Source organism: Leucopleurus acutus (genome assembly GCF_964270905.1).
Source record: "Leucopleurus acutus genome assembly, chromosome: 17".
In the NCBI taxonomy this organism is placed as follows: domain Eukaryota; kingdom Metazoa; phylum Chordata; class Mammalia; order Artiodactyla; family Delphinidae; genus Leucopleurus; species Leucopleurus acutus.
The window spans coordinates 67,927,531-67,948,831 of NC_139159.1; the positions used below are offsets into that span (position 1 = coordinate 67,927,531).

Consider the following 21,301-nt stretch of genomic DNA (forward strand, 5'->3'; position numbering starts at 1 on the left):
CGACCTGTGGGTTGAAGAAACTGGGTGGGGGTTATCATCTCTGTGTTACTTACAAGGGAAACGGAGGGTCAGAGTGTTGAAGCTCTTGCCACAGATCCTCAGGGAGAAAACGTCTGAGTCGGTATCCACACTCAGGACAGCCTGACTCTGGACCCCTGCCCCAAACTGTGAGGCCACAGCAACTCCAGGAAGGAATGAATGAGGAATGTCTCATGAGCACCTCAGGTCAGTAGATAGTTATCGATCACATACCACATGCCCACTACTGTATTAAGTCTTGGAGATGCAATAAGACAGAAATGGTCCCTGCCTAGTAGAATTTAGAGTCCAATGAATACAACTACAGAATTTATTCATTTAACCAATATTCATTGAGAGTCATTCTTCCAGAGCCAGGTACAATTCTAAGTGTTTGAAGATGTGGCAAAGTGAACAGAAAAGGCAGGGATGCTGTCTTCATAATGTTAGGACGTTTCAAAACAATGTAATGGAGCGTTTTAGGCAGTGGAAAAGTTGGAAGGGGAAACCAGTCTTATACTTGGCCCCCGCTGGGATGTGCCTTCCCAGCCCTCTAGGGAGCCATCTAGCTGTTGGTGGGACGTCTGGGCTGCCCAGAGGGCGGTCACCCACCCAGGCACCTCCCAGCATCACATCCCAGGAGGGGGTCTGAGAGAGGCTGGCTGGATTCTAGCACTGGGTAGCTAATCCCAGTTGTGCTGAATCCCCTGGGGCTCTCCAATTATTATAAGAGGTGTCATGAAGTTCTCCTCACAAGTGCTCCAGAAGAGATGATTTTTAATTCACTTTCATTTAAAGGATGACTATGCTGGCAAACAAGTTTCTGTCATGGAGGGAGCAGAAGGGGGCTCCCAGACAGGGAGTGCCACGATGTTAATTGCCTGCTCCAAAATGTCTGGGAATAAAAGAGGTGTTTTTAATTAAGTGCCTTAGAAGTGGAGGCAGAGAGGGGAGACGTGGTTGGAAATTTTCAAATGAAACAAAGCAGGTTTCCCCTCTGCAGTCTGGGGAGGGTACACTACCAACACACTCCCCAGAGCTCATGGCAACTGTGCTTGGAGGGTCTCCATAACTGGACTGCCGCCATGAGGATACGTTTTATCAGAATCTGGGTTAGGGTAGAGGTAGCACATCGAATTTACAAGCCCCAGTGACCATCTCCTTCAGGCTGGGATTGAGACCTCAGAGGACTCTGCAAGTAAACACTGGTCCCAGGTGTGCCAAGCCAGCGTGGCTTCCCTCCTGCTGAGGGGCACAGGCCCCAAGGCAATGTGAAGTTTCCTCTTTAAAGTGCGTCAGTGTGGAGGAAAGTACTCCATATATAAAGAAGCAGGTGGTCCTACATGACAAACTCAAACTCGTGCTGGATAAATGGTTGAAGTTTGGAGACCCTGATTTGGTCCATCCCCACCTTTCCTGAGTTTGAGATGGAGACACTGAGGCTCAGAAAGTGGACATGAAATGCCCATGGACACACAGCAGTATGCTTCTCCTGATCTCTTCTTCAGTGCTCTTTCACATCGACCACACAGGAAGCTTCAGACTTTCATGAAAGAAGTGGGATTCAAGCTCGCAAGATAAGCTCAGAAGCCCTGTGTCAATGAGGGCAGAAGGAAATGCTTCCTTTATTTCTCTAAAAGGGAATGAATCAAGACCCTTTAAAGATCCAGGGACATTGAAGGCAAGTCTTCCAGTCGGGATGTCCCCACAGCACCCAATTCCCTTCATAAGAGCGGCTGAGCATCCTTTATAAGGCAATAACGGTATATTCACCATCATAGAGACCTAAAGTGTTCATGACAATCCTATGAAAATGGCTTTAAAATCCCATCACTTAGTAATTCTTCTTCTGGGAAGACGGAGTAGACGTACTTTTCCCTATTCCTCCTGCAAAGTACAACTAAAATCCCTGGACATTGCAAACAAAACCACTTACAAACATACAAAGACTCTGAAGGGTGGAGAGAAGGAGGCAGACCAATTAGGAACCTCTGGATCTGAGGAACGGCACAATAGTGATTTCCCTGGGTTTTCTTTTCTTTTCTTTCTTTTTTTTTTTTTTTTTTTTTTTTTTTGCGGTACACGTGCCTCTCACTGTTGTGGCCTCTCCCATTGCGGAGCACAGGCTCCAGATGCGCAGGCTCAGCGGCCATGGCTCATGGGCCCAGCCGCTCCGCGGCACGTGGGATCCTCCCGGACCGGGGCACGAACCCGTGTCTCCTGCATCGGCAGGCGGACTCTCAACCACTGCGCCACCAGGGAAGCCCCATGACATTGGTGCTCTTGATTGTCTTGTTTCATTCAGTTGGAGATCTTCCTGGTTCTTGGTACGGCATAAGATTTTAGACTGAAACATGGACATATTCATGTGATATTGTGAGACTCTGGGTCGTATTTAAACCTTATGTTTTAGCTGGCTTTCACTGATATCACTCTGGCATAGGAAAGGAGAGCAGCTCTGTCTTGTTTCTGTCAGATGGGGTTAGAAGTCCAGGTTTCCCACTTGACCTCTGTTGGTACCTGAGAGGGGGACTCCCCATCACTGTTGGGCAGGGGTTGGTATTTCAGTTTCCCATGTGGTCTCCACTGACACCACCCTACAGGGAGAAGAGAGACACCTCATTATTGTTGGGTGAAGGTGGAGGTCCGGGCTCCTACATGATCTCCACTGAGACCAGTGGTGATGAGCGTCCTGGCTACCCTCTTGGCCTTCTCTGACTTGACCCCAGTGGGTGTGTGTGGTACCTCATTACAGCCACACCAGGGTGGAAGTCTGGTCTCCTCACATGGCCTTTGCGGGTGTGAGTGGGGCTGGGTTACAGATCTAATAGACATTTATAGAACACTCTGCACAATAACAGAGGAATACACATTCTTTTCAAGTGTCCACAGAACATATACCAAGATAAACTGTATACCGGGCCTTCCAAGCTCAGTGGTTATCAGCAGAATTCACTTCCTCGTGGTTGCAGGACTGAGGTCCCCATTGTCTTAACTGTCAGCCAGGGACTGATCTCAACTTCTAGAGGTGGCTCTTAGTTCCTTTCCACATGGCCTCTCCACCTCAGCAGCAGAGAATCATCCTTGTGGAAAATCTTTCTCACACTGTGAATGTCTCTGACGTCCTCAACAAAATCTGCTTCTACAGAGCTCATAAGATTAGATCAAGCCTATCCAGAAATCTGCATAATTTCCCGATTTTAAGGCCAACTGACTTGAGACTATAATTATGTTTGCAAAATTCTTTCACAGCAGTACCTTGGAATAAGCAAGAGGCTGGGAATCTTGAGGGCCATCATAGAATTCTACTAGCCCATATTCCATGTTAGGCAAGCGAGGAGGACACAGAGATGACGGGTAAAATACCTATCCTCAAGGGATTACAGTCAAGTGAATGTAGCAAATACGAAGAAGTGATTCAACTACAGGGCAGTAATTGCTAATTCAGAGAAAGTGCAATATTCTGTAGGAATTCCGAGGAGGCATTAACTCTTTCGGGAAGAGTGCAGGAAAGCTTCCCAAAGGGGGTGACATTTGATCCGAGTCTTGAAGCACTGAGGAGGGAAGGCATTCCAAGTAGCGGGTGCACCATTTACAAAGATAGAAAAGACCACAGCAAATTTAGAGAATGACAAGTTATCCGCTGATGCTAAATCTTAGAGGACAGGTTTTAAACGATGCATGGACGCGGCATTAAATGACCCTGACTCGGAAAGCAAGTCATTCCTTTGCAATTCTCCTTCTATCCTTTTAATTAGCTCAAGAAAAAGTTATCAGTTTGGTGTTAGCCTGTCGTCAACACCTTTCTACCATCTTTACCCTCTGGCTCCACCTTCTGAAAATGAAAGTATCTAGCTAGCTTAATAGCACTGTTTCTTTCTGTGGGTTATTTTTACTGCTACCTTTCATTTGTTACAATCAGTATTGGTTTTTCTTTTTCCATTGTGATAAAAAGATTATCATGATTATTATTAAGGACATACATTTAAGTTTTGAATGTAAATCAGTGTAAATTGAAATGTTAAATAAATATATTACAGGTGGTACCTATGCCTCTGGGGCAGAAATTGGGAAGGTGGTTTGCAAATGAGTTCATTTGGGACACAAAGGTGTAATAAGAAGCAGGCAGTATTTGCAGTCAGTCAAACTTGGGTTCAAGTTCGACTCCTCTACGGGTCTTAGTTTTCCGCCACAAATTAAGGAAATGATACACCTACTTAGAAGGTTGTGAAGATTAAGTGAAACCAAGTGTAAGAAGCATCTTCTAGGTGGCCTTGTGCATGGTAGGCATTTGGAGTTCCCATCACAGTGCATATCTCTGAAGAATGGAAACCTCGGTTTTTGGCAACACCAAACAGGAACTTAACTCTAGCACCTACTGAGTATCTGTGCTTGGTAAATATTACATAAGAGTATTCATCTGCTTCGGATCTGGGACCTGTGCATGTGTGTGCGTGCGGGGGGTGTGGTGTCCTTAGGCTAACTTCAGCTGTTTTGTGAAAAACAACTGATATCAGGAAAAGCATTTGACTCAGAGGAGTGGCCAGCCCAGGCATCATGGACCCGTCCCTCCACCCCTCGTCTGGCTTTCTCTATGATCTCAGAATGCTACATCCCACAGAGATCTGTGGGAAGCTCATCTGGAATATTCAGATATATGTGCAAATGAAAACACAAGGAAAATACCTCCCACTTCAGTCACCTATTGCTGTGTAATAAGCTACCCTAAAACTTGGTGGTGTTGAACAACTATTATTTTATTATCATCACTCATGATTCTGGGGGTTGACCGGGTTAAACTGAGTGGCTCTTCTGCTCTATGTGATCTCAGCTGGGGCTGCTGTCAACTGGGAGGTGAATTAGTTTGGAGCACCCAAGATGGCTCACTCACACGGCTAAAGTCTGACTGGGAGTCAGCCAGAAATCAGCTGGGGCTGTTGTCTGTAGCATCTTGATTTTCCTCCATGTGGCCTCCCCAAGAAGCTTGGGCTTCTCACAACATGGCAGCAGAATTCCAAGAGGAAGGAGTCAGGAAATGCCAGTCTCTTAAGGCCTGGGCACACATGTCTCAGAATATCCCTTTCATAGCAACAAAGCAATCACAGGACTACTTCAGATTCAAGGGGAGGGGAGATAAATGCCACCTCTTAATGGCGAAGTCTCTTTCATACAGTGAGGGAAAGGATTGACTGCAGCCATCTTGCGAGACCAGGTACCATGCCTCCTGAAGCTTTCACTTACTGCAAAGGGTTTCCACTCTAGAATTATGTGTATATTTCAACCCAGTGATTAGTTATCAAGGAATTTATCATAAGGAAGTAATCTTGGATGGTTCAAAACATTTGACGTAACGTTTTCCATTGCTAACGTTTCTCATGCTAGGAATTCATATGAGGACTAACCACCCACAGTGTCTCACCAGACACAAACCCTATGCATCACAGAAATTGAAGACTTGACCCCGGGAACTGATGTTCCTAGCTAAGGTCATTTGAGGTAAACAGAAGATGTGTATACTCTTAAAAAGCATTGACTCCCTAGACCTGGAGAAGCCCTGACGAGAAGTGCACTTCATTCATTCAGCAATCATTTGTGGTGCACCTGTGATACGCCAGGTTGGTTTAAACATAGGGATACAGCAGCAATGAATGAGACAAAGTACCTGGCTGCAGGAACCTTACATTCTAGTGGGGAGACAACCAAATAAATGCATAAGTACATATAAAATGGCATATGATAAAAAGACCTTGTTGAGTGATAATTCTCTTCCGAGGTTCTGCAAGAAAGGAGAGACAACATCTGATAGGAGGCACGTTTAGACCCCTTTCGGTAAAACAGCAAATGAAGAAGAAGGGGCACAGAAATAGCATTGGGCTTGCAGTTACAAGACAGATTTATATAGTGGTTCAGAATTTAGTTTGTGAACTTGAACTAATGACTGTAACCTTTATAAGCCTCGGTAACCTCCTCTGGAAAATGGGAACAATAGTACCAGTTCTGCTTTCCTTACAGAGATGATACAAGGACTAAACCAGACTGTAACATCAAACCAATAATAAGTTCTGAGTTTTCCCCATTTGGTAAATTTTTAGCTCTACCCTCCAAGCAGAATCAAGTCACTGCCAGGCCAAGCTCCTGCTGTAAACTTGCAAACATCAAGTCCCAGCTCCGATGCTACCAGTGCCACGGGATTGATCTCGGGGCATGTGACGTTTTATTCTCAAGCCATGGCGGGGGGCGAGGGGGGATGCAGACATGGAAGGAGACAGCCTCTGTCTAGCACACTTCCTTTCACTTGCAGGTATTGAGTAAAGCAATCTGAATGTTCTGAAAGGTCATCCTCTGTCTCGCTTTGTTGTAAGACATGTCAGTAGTGGCCATTCCATGCTACCGTTGGTAAATTGATATGTAATAGTTTTCATTTCTCTTAAGAGTCTTATAGCGGAAAAAGTAAATAAATGTGACTTGTGGAAAGACCCATACCAAAACTATAAGCAGTACCTGGTTGGACTGCTGACGCTTTCTTTTTCTAGCTTGCTTCCCTGTGTTTTGTGTTTTCTTTTTTCATTCATTTAGAAAAATACTTATGTGCATGCAGGGATCAGATAGCTCCGTGGGATGACCCCACAATTCCCATCTCAATTCCAAATCTTTGCTGCTCCCCTACGTCTCTTTTGAGTTTACACGCCAGTGTGGATTTGTCGTCATTAGATTAGGGGCCCCATCAGGGCAATGCTGCTTTTTATTTCTTCTCCTCCTGATATTTCTAAATTTTCAAGACTTTTAGCCAGGCCTCGTTCTCACCAAATCACGAACAGAAGTTGTTTCCTCCTCGCTAGGCCTCTATAAATCACTGTGATAGACTCCTGTCTTTCCTTGGTTTTGAAGCCACCAGACAAAGATTCGAATCCAGATTCTCCTCCTTATTGGCTGAGCAACTTTGAAGAAGCTTCTTAACCTCTCTGAACTGCAGTTTTGTCATCTGTAAAATGGGAGAAACAATACCCGCGGGGAAGGTGGTTGTAAGCATTTGACAAGATAATGGGGAAGAAGGGCTGGCACATAATAAAGGCTCAAAAGGTAATTGCTATTAATAAAAAGTAGTCTTGGGAAGCCCTAGAGGCTGTTCTAGGTTGAGGGTGGAGCTTGGGTTGTTAATAAAAGGCAGATTTGTACAATCATTAAGAAACCTGGCTCTGGCCTCTGAAGAACCCGGTTTAAATCCTTGCTCCCTGCATTGCCCTGGGCGACTTGCTACATTTCTGAGAAGCTTGGCTTCCTCACCTGTAAATTGCACATAACAATAACTTACCATAACAGTGTTTCTCAAAATATTATCCAGGGATCCTGGAGACCCCCAAGACCCTTCCAGGGCTCTTCAAGGTAAAATTTACTTTGGTGATAGGGCTAAAACATTACGTGTCCTTGTCATTTTAAGTTTTTCTCAAGTATACAGTAGCTTTCCAGAGGCTACGTGACATGTCACAGTATCATTGCTCCCATGACTAACGGAAAGTGTGTTTGTAAATTCCTGTGCTTCCATTTTCTTTTTCAGTTCAATTTCTAACATGGTAAATATCAAGATGCATGTAACTCATGTAAACAAAAGCTACTCAGGGTCCTCAATAATTTTAAGAGTCTAAAGGGACCTAAGACAAAACACTTGGAGAATCGTTGCCTGTTAGGGTTATTGTAAAGATTAAGTACTGTACACTTGAGACTAATACAATGTTGTAAGTCAACTATACTTTAGTAAAAAAAAAAAAAAGATTAAGATAAGGGTCTGTCTACTCCACCTATACATAAAGCAAACTGAAATCATAGCACTTGATGCAAAAGTCACCCTTGTTTTATCCCCTCCTGTTTGTTTATATAGTGAAAGTTCAGCCCATGCTAAACTTTGAACAATTTAAAGACACTGAAGTGATCAAAGGCCCCCCACTTGAGATCCAAGTGCCCTGAAGACATGAGAACTCAGTGGGCAGTCCCGAGGGTTTACCCTGCTTGGCTCAACCCTGACCCTTCCATCCTATTACTCGCTGGCCCAGCCAGAAGAAGGCGGTACCGAGGTGGAGGCGGAGGAAAGGTGGCTTCTAGAACCCCCTCCTGAGTGGTTGACCAGCAAAAGGAGGTGCTGCCTCAAAACGGGAATAGCTTCCTTAAGGTTTCAGTAATTTCCATGGAAACAAACTAAGAACCGTAGTTACTTTCAAGGGAAGGTGGGGAAACGGTGGGATGACCTGCAAGAGTCAAGAGTAAGCGATATAAAAATATTAGAGTTGCGGGGGGAGGGGTCTTTTTCTTTCACTCTTCAGACACACCCTCGAGGGAAGAACAAAAAATCGGCATCCCTAAATTCCGCTACTGATGGCAAGTAGATGAGGATTTTAGACGGTAGGTATCAAATGAGTTTGAGAAAGATGCGGCGCTAACTGGATCCTAGTCATACAGGAAGTTCTTAGCGGAATCCTTGAAGGGCCGGCCAGGGCAGTTCGCCTCTCAGGTAGGAGAGCACCTCCCGAGAGACCCCCTCCAAGGCCAGGACCTAGTTTTATGCACCGTTAACTAACAAACAAACAAACCCTACATCAGCAATAACGGAACAAACAGGTGCAAGCCAGTAAGACAGTTTTGCATATGAGCTATTTTTATTGCAGAAATTTCTGGGGACGCAAAGAAGGGGTTCTGTTAGAGAAATTGGAGCCCTAGGAGGGACCCTAGAAAAACTTTGTAGCTATTCTCTTCCTCATGCTAGGAAAAGGCCAAAAGGTCTCCAGGTGCGTTGGCCTCGCAGTCAGCCCCAGAGCCACCCGTTTTCACCCCAGTCCCTGTCCTCGCCTCCAGCCACTCCGCCGTACACGGCCACCTGTTGCTGCCCTCGCGCCCAGAGCCGAGTCGCAAGCCGCCGCTAGAGTTCGTTCTAATTCCCCGGAGCAAAGGCCGGCCGGGAAGGCCCGACACTCCGCCCCTGCTCATCTTCAGGGCAGGCGGGGACTCCGCTGAGCCTCCCAGCCCCAGGCTCCCGTTGTCTCCTCGCCGCGCTCGGACGTCAAAAGTGGACCCCAGACAGTATCCCCTTGTCCCCGCTTGGCTCGTGCGCGCTCGCGCTCAGCTCACACCTGGGAGATGCTAACGCGCCGAGATGCCCACGGAGGAGAAACTGGTCCATCCGGGCAGGAGCGGGCGGCGCAGACAGGTTGCTCTCCGTGAGATTCCAAAGCGTCCCCTGAATCCCAGATCCCTTAGAGCTCCGCAGCTGAGCGCTGTTGCAGGAACGCCGCGCCCCAAACGCAAGCTCACGGTTGCAGAGGCCGCAGGCGAAGAGCGGCGAGATCCTGACTCGCCTTTGCTCTCAGGCGCCGGAGGGGATCCGGGGGGCGGCGGCGGTTAGGGATGCCCTCCCGCCAGGAACGCCGGAGTTCCAATTCCGAAAGAGACCCGCCTCGCTTCCGAGGGACTTCCCTGCGAGCGCCGCAGGGGTGTGCATTTCTCGAAGTCTGAGAATCCCGGCGAAAGCTGGCCCGACAAGAGTTGAAGTCAGCTCCCGGGGCGTCTGTTTGTTTATTGGCTCTTAGGGGAAAAGTTTGAGGATGTTGAACCAACCTCAGACCTGGCGCAAGCGGAAATCTCAGAATCTCTCCAGCAAAAGTCATCTAATTTCGACTCGTTATATAAGTGAGGGGCTCTTTCTTACCCTCCCTACCCCAAGCCCTCTCATTACTATTCCAGGAGTTAAATGTGTCTCGCTTAAAAAAAAAATTTTTTTTTAAGTTATTATTATTTCTTTGAGTTCGAAGGCGGGAGAAAGCAGGCAGAGCCGGGGGCGCGCGGCAGCCCCACCCTCGCGCTGCCCCTTGGGCTGCGGCAGGAACGCGGGATCCCGGGTGCCGCCGGTTCAGGGCGAGCAGCCGAGCCCCGCGGTCCCTCCGTCCGCCACTCCACGTGGTCAAGATCAACAGTTTGTTGAGCTCATCAGTGACACCTTGAACTTTTCATAAAGAAAATGGGTATTGCAGCGGGAGGGTTCGGCCGCGGCCGCCGCGCCGGGTCCTGCTTAATATTCAATGATCTCGCTCGCGCCTCCCCCTCCGCCCCTCGCAGAAATTCCACCGAGTCCGTTACTGGGCTCAGACTTTTAAGTTAATTTACTGCCCTCCCCCCAACCTTGGCTAGTAACCAGCGTCTTTAGGGCTAGCTTCCCCCCCGGCTCCCGCCTGAAAATGACATTTCGCCGGCGTCTCCGGAGGGGGCTGAATTTCACTTTGTAACTTTCTGCGGAACCCGAGCCCGGGTGGCAGCTCGGGTGGTGGTATCGTATGCAAATACGCATGCTGACGTTACAGATCATGTGGGTTTTGGCGTAGATTCCCCACTGATCGAGACATTTTTTTCCCCTTTTTTTTTCCCTTCTTTTTTTTTTTTTTTCTTTCTTTCTAAAAATTTTGGCCACTGTTCTCCGAACGGGGGCTTCTTCTGTCTGTCTGTCTGGCAGGCTGGCTTTCCCCCTCTTTCCCACGGAGCCCGAGCCGGGCGCCCGGTGGGGAGTGGGGAGTAGGTGGGGGGAGCCAGCAGAGTTCCATTTTGGAACGCCCGTGCAGCGTCTCCGCGTTCCCAGCCCGGGTCTCCGCGTTCCCAGCCCCGGCGCAGGTAAGAAACTTCGCCCCGGCGCGGAGCACCCCCCGCCCGGCGCCGCCGGCCCCAAGCCCCGCACGCCGGGCACCGGCCACTCCAGCCCAACTTTCCCACCGCTGCCGCAGCCGCCGCCGCGGCTCCCGAAAATGTGTTGTTAATGGGACTTGGCCGGGTTTGCGATTGGAAGGGGGGGGGGGCGGGAGGGAGGGTGCAGGCTCTTTTTGCGGGTAGGAGGAGATCAGAGGATCCAGAGGTGGGGGAGATTTTTTTTAAAGAGTTTTGATTACAAGTTTGGATCAATGGGAGGCAGACCGAGAAGGAGGAGGAGGAGGAAAAACATGTCTACGTTTCCCTATGTCGACATAAGCCACAAAAAAATATGGCGTCCGCTTTCGACAGGGCGTTACGTAGACCCGACTCTGTTTTTATTTATTTATTTCGTGGCCGGCTCCCTCCCTTCTTGGCCAAACTGCGGCGCTTTGTGCGAACGGGGCCGGTCCCGCGGGGACTCCACCGGGACGTGGCCCCGGCTCCGCGGGGTTTGGCAGGCGGGGGGCTGCGTGTGTGTGCTCCCCTCCCTCCCCCGCTCTCCCCTCTTCTCCCCTCTCCCGGTGACGATTCGCCGTAATGTGGTGGCAGGAAGCATGACGCCGTGGGTTGAGGCTGCCTCTCCTCTCCGCGCTCCTGGTGGCTGCAAGCAGCAGGCGCGCGGCGCGGGCGGGCGGCCGCCCGAGCTACCTGCCGGGGGCCGGGCCGGAGTGCGGCGCTGTCCCCACGCCCCGCTCAGGTGCCGGGAAACCCGCGTGGGGAGGGGCGGCGGGGGACCCTGGGGACCCCCGGGCCCGGCTGCCCGCCGCCCGCGGGCCCGCGCCCGCAGCCCGCCCAAGCCCACGATCGCCCCCCGGAACGGCAGCTGGCGCTTTTCCTCTGCCCCACGAGAGGTTCATCTTTGTTGGTGTTGCGGCTCCTTTGTGGCGTCCCCAGGACTTGGTATCTTCGCCTTTGCAAACTTGCCCCTTTCCCAGCCGCTTTGCAGGAGGCTGGAAAAGGAGCGGAAAGTTGGAAACCAGTGAGCATCACAGCACCGTCCCCTCGGCCTCGTCGCTGTGCGGAGCTCGGGAGGCGGCGGCGCACGACCGGGCGGAGGAGGGTGGTGTGTTAGGCTGCGGAGAAAACTTGCCGGGGAAGCCAAGTTGTGATTTGCTCAGGCTTCCACCTGATGGATCGGCTTCAAAGCCAGTGGGGTCTCTGCCTTCAGCTATTGCCGCGATGGCCTTTTGTTTGTCTGGGAGGTGAGGGAGGAGGAAGGTGAGGAAATAATGACTTTCCCTGGACCCCTCCCCTTTGAAAGTGTCGCTGCCCAGCTTGGGCCCCAGGGATCTCCAAGTCTCTTCGGGCCCTAGAGTTCTGTCCTACCTGCTCCCTGATGATCGCCTTCTGCCTCCAAGTTAGCAGCTCCCCAAGTCTGAGGCAGGCCCAGCTGGGCAGGATTTGGGGAGCGGGCATCCCTCCCCTTCATCCCTTGGGTCGCTCAGACCTCCCACAGTTACCCTCTTAAAACACACACATACACACACACACACACACACTCACACACACACTCTCCTTTATGTAGAGCAGAAATTAATGCCTGTTGAAGTGAGAGCGTGAGGTTCAGAGAGCTCCTCAAGATTTCCGTCAAAAGGGGATTTTCTATTTATGAGGGCAATTAAAGAACTTGGGTCCCGGGGCAGTGATGTCAAAAAGCATTTGGATGACAACCAAGTGGAATAAATATCTTGTAAAATGGCACGTTTAATGGTAAAAATAGATTAATGGAGCCGCCAAGTGCTTGAATGGGGCTAACATAACGGTTTCAGTTTAAAGGGAAAGTTATATCAAGCTGTATACACATCTTCTTTTAAGGCCAAAGGCGGGAAATCTACAAGTAAGATTGAAATGTGTCACCGACAATGACTGGATCCGCGATCTGTGGGAATATCATTGCTGTTTAAACACCCTGCTTTGCGACTGTTCTCATGTGCACGCGTACCTTGCGGCCAGGTTTGGTGTCAACTAAGGACCCACTTGAAGTTAACAGCTTTTAAGGGGAAAATTTGGAGGCCAGCGTTCTGGGGTAAATCGGATATATTAGCTAATCCCCGTTTAAAGGAAAATAATCAAAATGCCACAAATGTTCGTTGGCACTCAAGAAAAGTATTCTCCCAATGTAAATGCAGTGTACCTTGACATGCCAAAAGGCGACCCCACCCCAAGCGTCCCATCCACATCAGGACCGTTGATTCAGTGGGATGCCATGCATTTGACAAAAACAGTAATGACGGTGTTTGATGACAATTGCTGACACTGTTTCAGTGTGCCGGGCATAATGCTGTATATTTTACATGCTTTATCATTTAATTCTCACCGTAACCCTATGAGATAAATACTATTATTATCCCAAGCTTAGTGGGGAAGAAACTTAAGCTCAGAGAGGTGGAACAAACTGACCCAAAGCCGCATGGCAAAAATCAAATTCCATGTTTGAAGCCAAGCCTTACAACACTCCAGTATAGCAGCTCCCCAGATATGGGAAGTTGTAGTTAGAACGAAAAGTGAAGGCAGAAAAGAGGGAACAGTGACCATGGCCCAGTGGTCCGAACTCAGGAATTTTCCTAGTTTTCATCTCTTACTTCATTTATTTAGCAGCTGTGTGTTGATTTATTTGTTCATTCCGCAACTGTAATATTCATCACACTAATAAAAGCCTAGAGTCATGAAGCTATTTTATATGCCAGAGACCATTCTAAGTGCTTAGGATTAAACTATTTTGTCTTCGTGACAACCCTGCGGGGTAAAGTACTGTCATCCTCTCCTTTTTATAGATGAGGAAACGGGCACGGAGAGGTCCTCTAACTTGCCCAAGACCAAACAGCTAGCGAGCAGAGTGCCAGACCCTAGAACACGCACACTCCACGTTTGCAGACAATGCACTGCTCCAGACGTTCTAGAGGTGCTGCTGAGATAGAGCATCTGTCTAACCTCGATGCAAAGCACTGCTCCAGACACTATGGAGACGTCAGTGAAACCAAGACCCCTTACCCTCTAGGAATTTGAGCAGCCAGCAGGCCAAATAAAGCAGGATTAAATAGGTGCTAGATTGAGAAAAGTAACCACTGTGGAAGTACAATGAAGCGTGTAGTTCTTGTGTTCTGAGGGACCCATGGAGGATTTCCCAGAGGGGGTAACATCAGAACTGACCCATGACTGAGGAAGAACAATGTCTGGCGGTGTGTCGGGTATCATTGAACTCACCTGTTAGCAACAGAAATCCTGCCCACCGGTGACTTAACCAGATGGGGGCTTATTTGTGTCAGACAACAAGAAAGTGGGTGGGACAATGCCTCAGCTGTACCACTGGGGACCCAGGCTCTGTCTTTCTACTCTGCCACCCGTAGAGTATAGGCCTTTGGCCCCAGGTCTATCACCTCGTGGTAGGAAGGTGGCCACTGCATCTCCAGGCCTCACACCTGCACACCAGGAAAGGGGAAGCAGGATGAGTGAGGCACGAAGAGCATTTACCTAGTGTGGCTTTACTGTTACATTTGGAAAGGGACACCCCTCTCAGGGACTTCTGCCCTTAGCTCAACCAGAACTGTGCCACATGGCCACCCAACCCTACCAGGAAGGAGCAATGCCGTGTTTTTAGTTAGGCACATTCACTGCCACGAGCAAACTGGGGTTCAGCATGTAAGGCAGAAGGGGTGAATGGAGAAACGGTTGTTGAGTTGGCAGATAAGGCGTTAGTGGCCTCAGTTGAGAAGAGGAGGTTACTCCTGATGAAGTTAAAACTGCGTCCTGAGAGCTGTGTGTATTCTGGGGAGATGGAGAGGGGGATGCAGGGAAGGTTGTGCAAAGAGATGCCGCCATACTTGGGGATGGACGTAGAGGAGGTTGGCTGTTAGTCTGTAGGTACTGGGGAGCCATGGCAGGCTTCTGAGGAGGGAGCGTCAGGTGTTTGGAAGGTAAGACTGACAGCCGTGTGCCTTATGGAGATGAATCAGCTTGGTTCTTATTTGAACTAAAATGAGTTCTGGAAAGTTTCAGACCAGGGGACCAGTTCTGCCTTGGGGCAAAAAGAAGACAGCACACTAAGAAAGTGAGGGAGATTTTCTTTTAGGTCCTGCCAATAGGAATCCAAAATTAACCTGATGTCAGTCGGCTGTCACCAGGAAGTAACTAGCTCTCCTTGTGCAGTAACTCAGTGAGTGGAACTGGATACACTGGGAAGGGTACCAGTTTACTCCCCAGACGTGACGCTTGCTTTTTTCCTGACCCTCGGACTCCCCAGGCCCCACCTGCAACTCCACCACTCATCAGCAGAATAATTTTGGTCGTGACCCTTCAGTTTTGCTTTTAAAGGAGGGGATGCTATCAGAGGACCTCAGAGGGCCTCCGGTCAGGTTCCCCACGCTGGATTCCTCCAGCAAGGACCAACAGCCCTGATTCTCTGCTCAAGTAATAGCTTTATGATTCGGGGCTATTACATACCTCTTTAAACCTCAGTTTCCTCATCTCTAAAATGGAGATTCTTCCAGCAGCTGCCTTCTGGGTTGTTGTGAAGCTTAAGAAGAGCTTATAAAAGAGCTTAGCACAGCGCCTAACACGTGGGTTATTCTCAGTGACCGTTACCTGTTATCCCCATCATCTCCTCTGCCATCATAATCACTGCCGCCACCTCTAGGATGTGACTTTCTTCTCTCCTTGAGGTAATTAACATGCACGGATTCTCATCGTAGATTTCGAGACCCCAACTGTCCCCATCTCCTTGCAATTCTCCTCCCTACCCCCCTCCTCCATACCCATGTATGCTCATCTGTGGCAAGTCTGAGCAACTACTGACATGGAACTCTCCTCCTGAACGTCACGGGGCCCTGGCGCAGTCTTCAGGCACTGTAATGTGCTGTGTCGTGGCCAAATCCAGACAGCGCAGTTCTGCAAGGATGCCTAGCTGCTCACATACCCCTGTGGTAGACAATAAAGTGGGCATTGTTTTTGGCACTGACAAGGTAGTTTCATTTGTAGTTGATAAAAAGAAAGTGCTCTGGATTCCCCGCCCCTACCCTACATGGAACAGGTTGTGATTTTAAGAGCATCCACCCCCAATCTGTTTCCTCTTCCTATGCTTGAAGTCATGCACTTAAGAGGGATTGATTGGCAATGGTGTGTGTGTGTGTGTGTGTGTGTGTGTGTGTCACACATACGCACATGTAACAAGCCCCCAAGGAGATAAACAGTCTTGGCAACGGTCCATCACGTTCCACCCAAACTTTAAAATGGAGTCAAAAAAAAGACCAGAGTCGGTTTTCTTGCTGACACCTCTCCTTACCCCCTGGTGAACAATTTACGTGTTAAGAGCCACAGTTCTGCACACTTTCTTCCTCTTTCTGCCCAGCTCCGGTCCCCTAGTGCTAGAAACACTTAGTAGAGATTAAATCGTATTACACAATGTTTCACTGCAACAGTATTTACCACATAAAACCTGCAGTGAATGAAACGCTTGTGCTCTTGATTCATGGGGGATCGATCTTAAGGAGTGTGACCCAGGCATTCACTGACTTCGGTTCTAAGAGGTTCAGAGTATATTTTAGGGGTGCACAGGCTTGCTTGGGGTGGAAAAATGGGAAGCGTATGCTGGGTTTACTTTCCTGGGTTTAAAGCCACTCTGGGTTCACCAGGCAGGGGGAAACCAGCCCAATCCTGGGAACCATTTGCCGTCAAGCCCCAGGCAGGGAGTGGATTCCTGTGTCTCTGGGGCATTGGAGGGTGGCCGAACTGAATTAGCTCTTTCTCTGGGAGGGAATCCTCCCTGTCGGGGGCCCAGAACAGACTCTGTGGGAGAAAGAAGGAGCCTGCTGTCAGGAAGGGTAGAGAGAAAAAGATGAATGAGATCTTCTGGGCCGGTTGGATGCCTGCAGCTGCAGCTTCTGGGCTCCAAAACATCTGCAGAAAACCAAGGAAGGACCAGAATCTACACGGAGGAGGCCGCATGCGCGCACGCATGGGCTGGGCCAATGTGACGGTTTAAATCAGTGTCGCAGAAAGCCTCAAGGAAAACACTCCTCAGCAGGGCTGACATTTGTGTCCCCCCCGACCGCCATCTCCGCCCTGCCACAGACCCCAGCCTTGTCCACTCTGGCTGATGAGATGGAATGAATACAGATCTCCCTGCACACCCAGACACACCACAAACACAGTGCCGCCATCCTCGGGGCAGCAACAACTTCCAACAACCGGGCACCTACCTTGTGCCAGGCGCCCTGCCGAATGCTCTCTCCCCGCTGCGTCCTTCAGTGTGACCCTGAGGAACACATTGAGAGCCGTGGCGGGGCCCCTTGTTAAAGACAGGAGGCCAGAGCGCTCAGATGCTTGCTCAAGGTCACAGACAGAAGGTCGCCAGGATTCGAACTCACATCAGTCTGATTCTAAAGCCGACGCCCTTGGTCATCGCCAGGTCTTTCTGAAGTGTTCTGGAGGCCAGCTCCACCCCAGCCTGGAATAATAATGGCGGGAGAAGGGACACTTTTAGAATGAGCTTCTGGACAGTCTGACAGCTTTTCTGCTAAAGGAGTGTAGGGGTGAGTGCACACAGGCTTGCGTGCGTGTGTTCGTGCCTTTAGTCAAAACAGAAGACGGTTCCGAATCTGTACCTGTTATCCTTAGCCCCCCACACCCCACCCCCAAGACAGCCTCTATCAGTGTCTCTACCAGAACATTCTCTAGGGAGCACGGCACCCTCTCCACCCTCTCCTCCCTGGCTCCAACGAGAAAAGGAATCCCAGTGGGCTGAAAGCTGCAGAGTTGGAGACGGTGGGAGGAGAAGCTGGGTGCTACTTTCCGGACGCTGAACAGCCATGCCAGCCAGTGGGGGAAGCAGGTAGAGAGAGCCGGCATTGGGAGGGAGGAGAATGGCTGCTTCGCTGTCTTTATATGATAAAAGAGGATCATTGTTAACTGGGAGCCCTTGAATCGTTACACGTCTGCCCGTGCTTCTCTCCAGCTGCAGGGCCATTTAGTTAAATAGCACACAGAAAACTCCTTTCAGCTGGCATTACTTTTCCCGCTGTTTTCAAAATATGAGACTGGGCCGAACTGCTCGAACGAAAAAGCCATCTCAGGCTCCCTTAGCCCCTGTGTGTACCCGGAGCCCCCACGGAACCTCCCTGGCCTGTGCAGGAGGACTTTTAGAAACTATTTTGCTTTGCACTGCACTCTTGTCTTTTTGGAAACAGCACCTTTAAGGTACTTGTACCCAGCCTGGTCAGAGCTGGATGTCATGGCCAAGGTGTTTAGGGTGGGTGGTGGCCCAGACAGGGTAAGGAAAGGCCAGAATGACAGGGGCTGGAGGAGGGGAGATATGGACTCACAGCTGGAAGCCGGAAGAAGAGACTGCCCCCTCCCCCCCCCCGCCCCCCGCCGGCCAAGAAATCGAGGGGAAGGGATGCTGGTGGCTCCAGGCAGGAGCGGAGAGGAACAGGGCCTCACCTAACCTGCCCTAACGGAGTGCCAAGATCGCGTTATCCTGTAGAACGGCCTGGAATTTAATTGATTCTGAGCAGGCAGTGAATTTCTACCAGAGCCACACAGCTCAGGAGAGCTGGAAGACTTCACATTGTTTCCAAGAGCAAAGGTTCCTGGGCCCATGGAGCTGAAGAGTAGAAATGGTCTGGATCACTGGTGGGTTAATGGTAGACCCTCCGAAGACAGAGGGCAGGAGTCGACACTGAAATGGGACGTGGCCTGACTCCGGCACTTTTAGAAATGGGATTTATGGGTCTCCAGGTAGAAAGTCTAATGTCCTCTGGCATCCCCAGAGGGGGACGTTGGGGGGATGAGAATAATAGCATTATTATTAATTATTATTAATTGATTATTAATGGTGCATTAATAGGCTCAAGGAGTGTTCTAGCAGGAAGAAAGTTGAGGGATCGCCTCATCAAGCTTAGGGGAACTGAGGCTCAGAGCAATAAGGGACTTGGCCTAAGGTTACGGGATCGTATGGCAGTGTATGGCTTTCCCTCTTCTGTACAATCTAACTCAAGGCCCTCTGTCTCCTTCGGACTCCCCTGACCAGCCAGCCCCATCACAGTACCTTCCCTCCCCCCTTCTGTTTTTCTGTCCAATCAGCACACACTCACTGAGCACCTACCAGAGGAAGAAAACAACGTCCCTGCTCTCAGGAAGTTCACGGTCATTTGGCGCTTAGCTTTCTGACATCACAGGTGCAAAGCTGAGTGCCTTTTGTGGCTAGCTCACAGCGCTTCTAGGAGCTATGAGGACTCTGTTATCCCAATTTCACAGATGAAGAAGCACAGAGTGGGGAAGTCCTTTGTCCAAGGTCTCTGCAAGTCAGGCAATCCTCCACCACACCTGATGCTCTTAAGGCAGGGGCGCATGCAGCCTCTCCTACCCTCTGCACCTGCAGCTCCAGCGAGAGGGCTGGGGCCCCTCCCCCACTGATTAGCGCAGAGGGCGGAGTCACCAGCCGGCACTGAGGATGACACAAGGATGGGTGTGCATTCAGGGCCTGACAAAGGGCCTTCTTATGCGTGGGGGGTTTTCCCAAGGTATTGAATGTCAACTGTGTGTAGGCCCCACACACCCTTAACACCATAGCCCAGGTCATTTGTGTGGCAATCCTGCTAAGCAGATAGTGGGAAGGGCAGAGCCGGAACTCCAGCACAGGTCTGTGCAATCCCAGACCGGATCAGTTTTAGCCACATCAGGCAGGCATGCCTCAGCTAGAAGTCGCTGATTGGGGAGTCCTGTGTGGGCCGGGGCAGGTCACTTAGGGACACAGAATCACAGGTGGCAGCCCAGTTTAGTTTCCCAAAGGTCTCCATAAAACTAAAGGAACTATGAGGCACTTTAGGCAACTTTCAGTTGAGCAACAGATACTTATTTGAGTATAATAAGAAGTCCCAAGTGCCAGGCCCTGTGCATCTCTGTAGCATAGATATTAGCATTAGTCACAATTTTAAAAAATATCTTGAGAAGTAACTTACATGCCTTCAAATGCACCCATTTAAAGGGTACAGTTAACTTTCTGTATATTTACAGAGGTATGCATTCATCACCACAGTCTAATTTCAGAACATTTCCATCACCCCAGAAAGAGGTCCTGTGCCCGTTGACAGTCACTCTCCATCCCCATCTCCCACCCACTCTCCCACAGCCCTCGGCAACAACGGATTAGACTCTCTGTCTTTATATATTCGCCTTTACTGATGTTTCCTGTGGAAGGAATTGTATAACATGGGGTCTTTCATGTGCTTCCTTCACTTGGCATGTTTTTGATGTTCATCCATGTTATAGCATGCGTCAGTACTTCATTGTTTCATGGCTAAGTAATATTCCATCGTATGGCTAGACCACAGGTATTAGTGTGCTGGGGCTGCCATCGCCACATACCACAGACTGGGTGGCTTAAAGAACAGACGTCTCACAGTTATGGAGGCTGGAAGTTCAGATTCAACATGTCTGCAGGTTTGATTGCTGTTGAGGTCTCTCTCCTTGGCTTGGAGAAGGCCACCTTCTTACTGTGTCCTCACATGGTCTTTTCTCTGTGTACGTGCCTCCCTGGTGTCTCTTTTTGTGTTCAGTTTCCTCTTCTTGTAAGGATACCAGTCGGATTGGACTAGGGTCCACCCTAACAGCTTCGTTTTCGCTTAATCACCTCCTTAAAGGCCTTGACTCCAGATACAGTCACCTTCTGGGGTTAGGGCTTCAACAAGAGAATTTGGGCAGGACACAATTCATATCATACCACAGTGGTGTCATGGGCTGTTTTGTTTATCCATTGACCTGCTGATGGGCAATTGGGTTGTTTCTACGTCTTAGCCATTGTAATAATGCTGCTATGAACATTCGTGTGCAGTCTCTGTGTGGACATGTGTTTTCATCTCTTAGGGAGATTTCTAGGAGTGGAATTGCTGGGTTTTGTGTTTAACTTTTTGAGAAACTTCCAAACTGTTCTCCTGGCTGTTTCCATTTTACATTCCCGCCAGCAGCGTATGGGGATTCTGATTCCTCCATATCTTCGCCAACCCTTGGCATTGTCATAAGGTCCTTTTTCCGGGTGAGGAAACTGAGGCACTGAACGGGGAAGGTCAATCACAGGGTTAGGGAGCAGAGGAGCAGGCTTCACACACACACACACCAGTTTGACCAGCTCCCTACCCGGGTCCAGGACTGGTTAGCAAGTGAGGCACCCAGTGTGTGAAACCTAAGACAGTCTTTGCTCTCAAGGTCAGCAAGTGCAGGCTTGGCACCTGAGAGAGAGTGAAAGCGCCTCCTTAAATTTCACATCCTGGGTGCCTAGTTTGCCCCTTACCTCACCCTTGCCCTGGCCCTGCAGCCACCCTGCTCCTTGTGTGTAGGGCACTGTGCTCCGTGTTGGGGGGATGGGAGCGAGGGTGGGGACAGAAAATCAAGCCACCACCCCTTCCCCGGAGGGGCCCTCAGTCTGGCTGGAGAATGTGTGCATTTGCAACCACACACAGCGAGCCTAGCTGGACCTGCAGAGGCAGAATCCCTGCTCACAGGGCTGCTGTGCAGATTTCAGGGGAACCTGAATACCTGTGAGGAACGTAGCACAGCGCCCGACACCCAG

The 21,301-nt window shown here is 49.7% G+C and overlaps 1 long non-coding RNA gene across 1 annotated transcript in view; it reads left to right on the forward strand.

Annotated features, from left to right (window-relative positions):
- The first annotated feature begins 10,157 nt into the window (after nt 1–10,157).
- The window catches only part of LOC309974066, a 74,743-nt gene continuing 63,599 nt past the window's right edge, over nt 10,158–21,301 (forward strand). Inside the window, exon 1 of the long non-coding RNA XR_014326853.1 lies at nt 10,158–10,665. This is a non-coding gene — a long non-coding RNA (uncharacterized lncRNA). The remainder of the gene's footprint in view (nt 10,666–21,301) is intronic.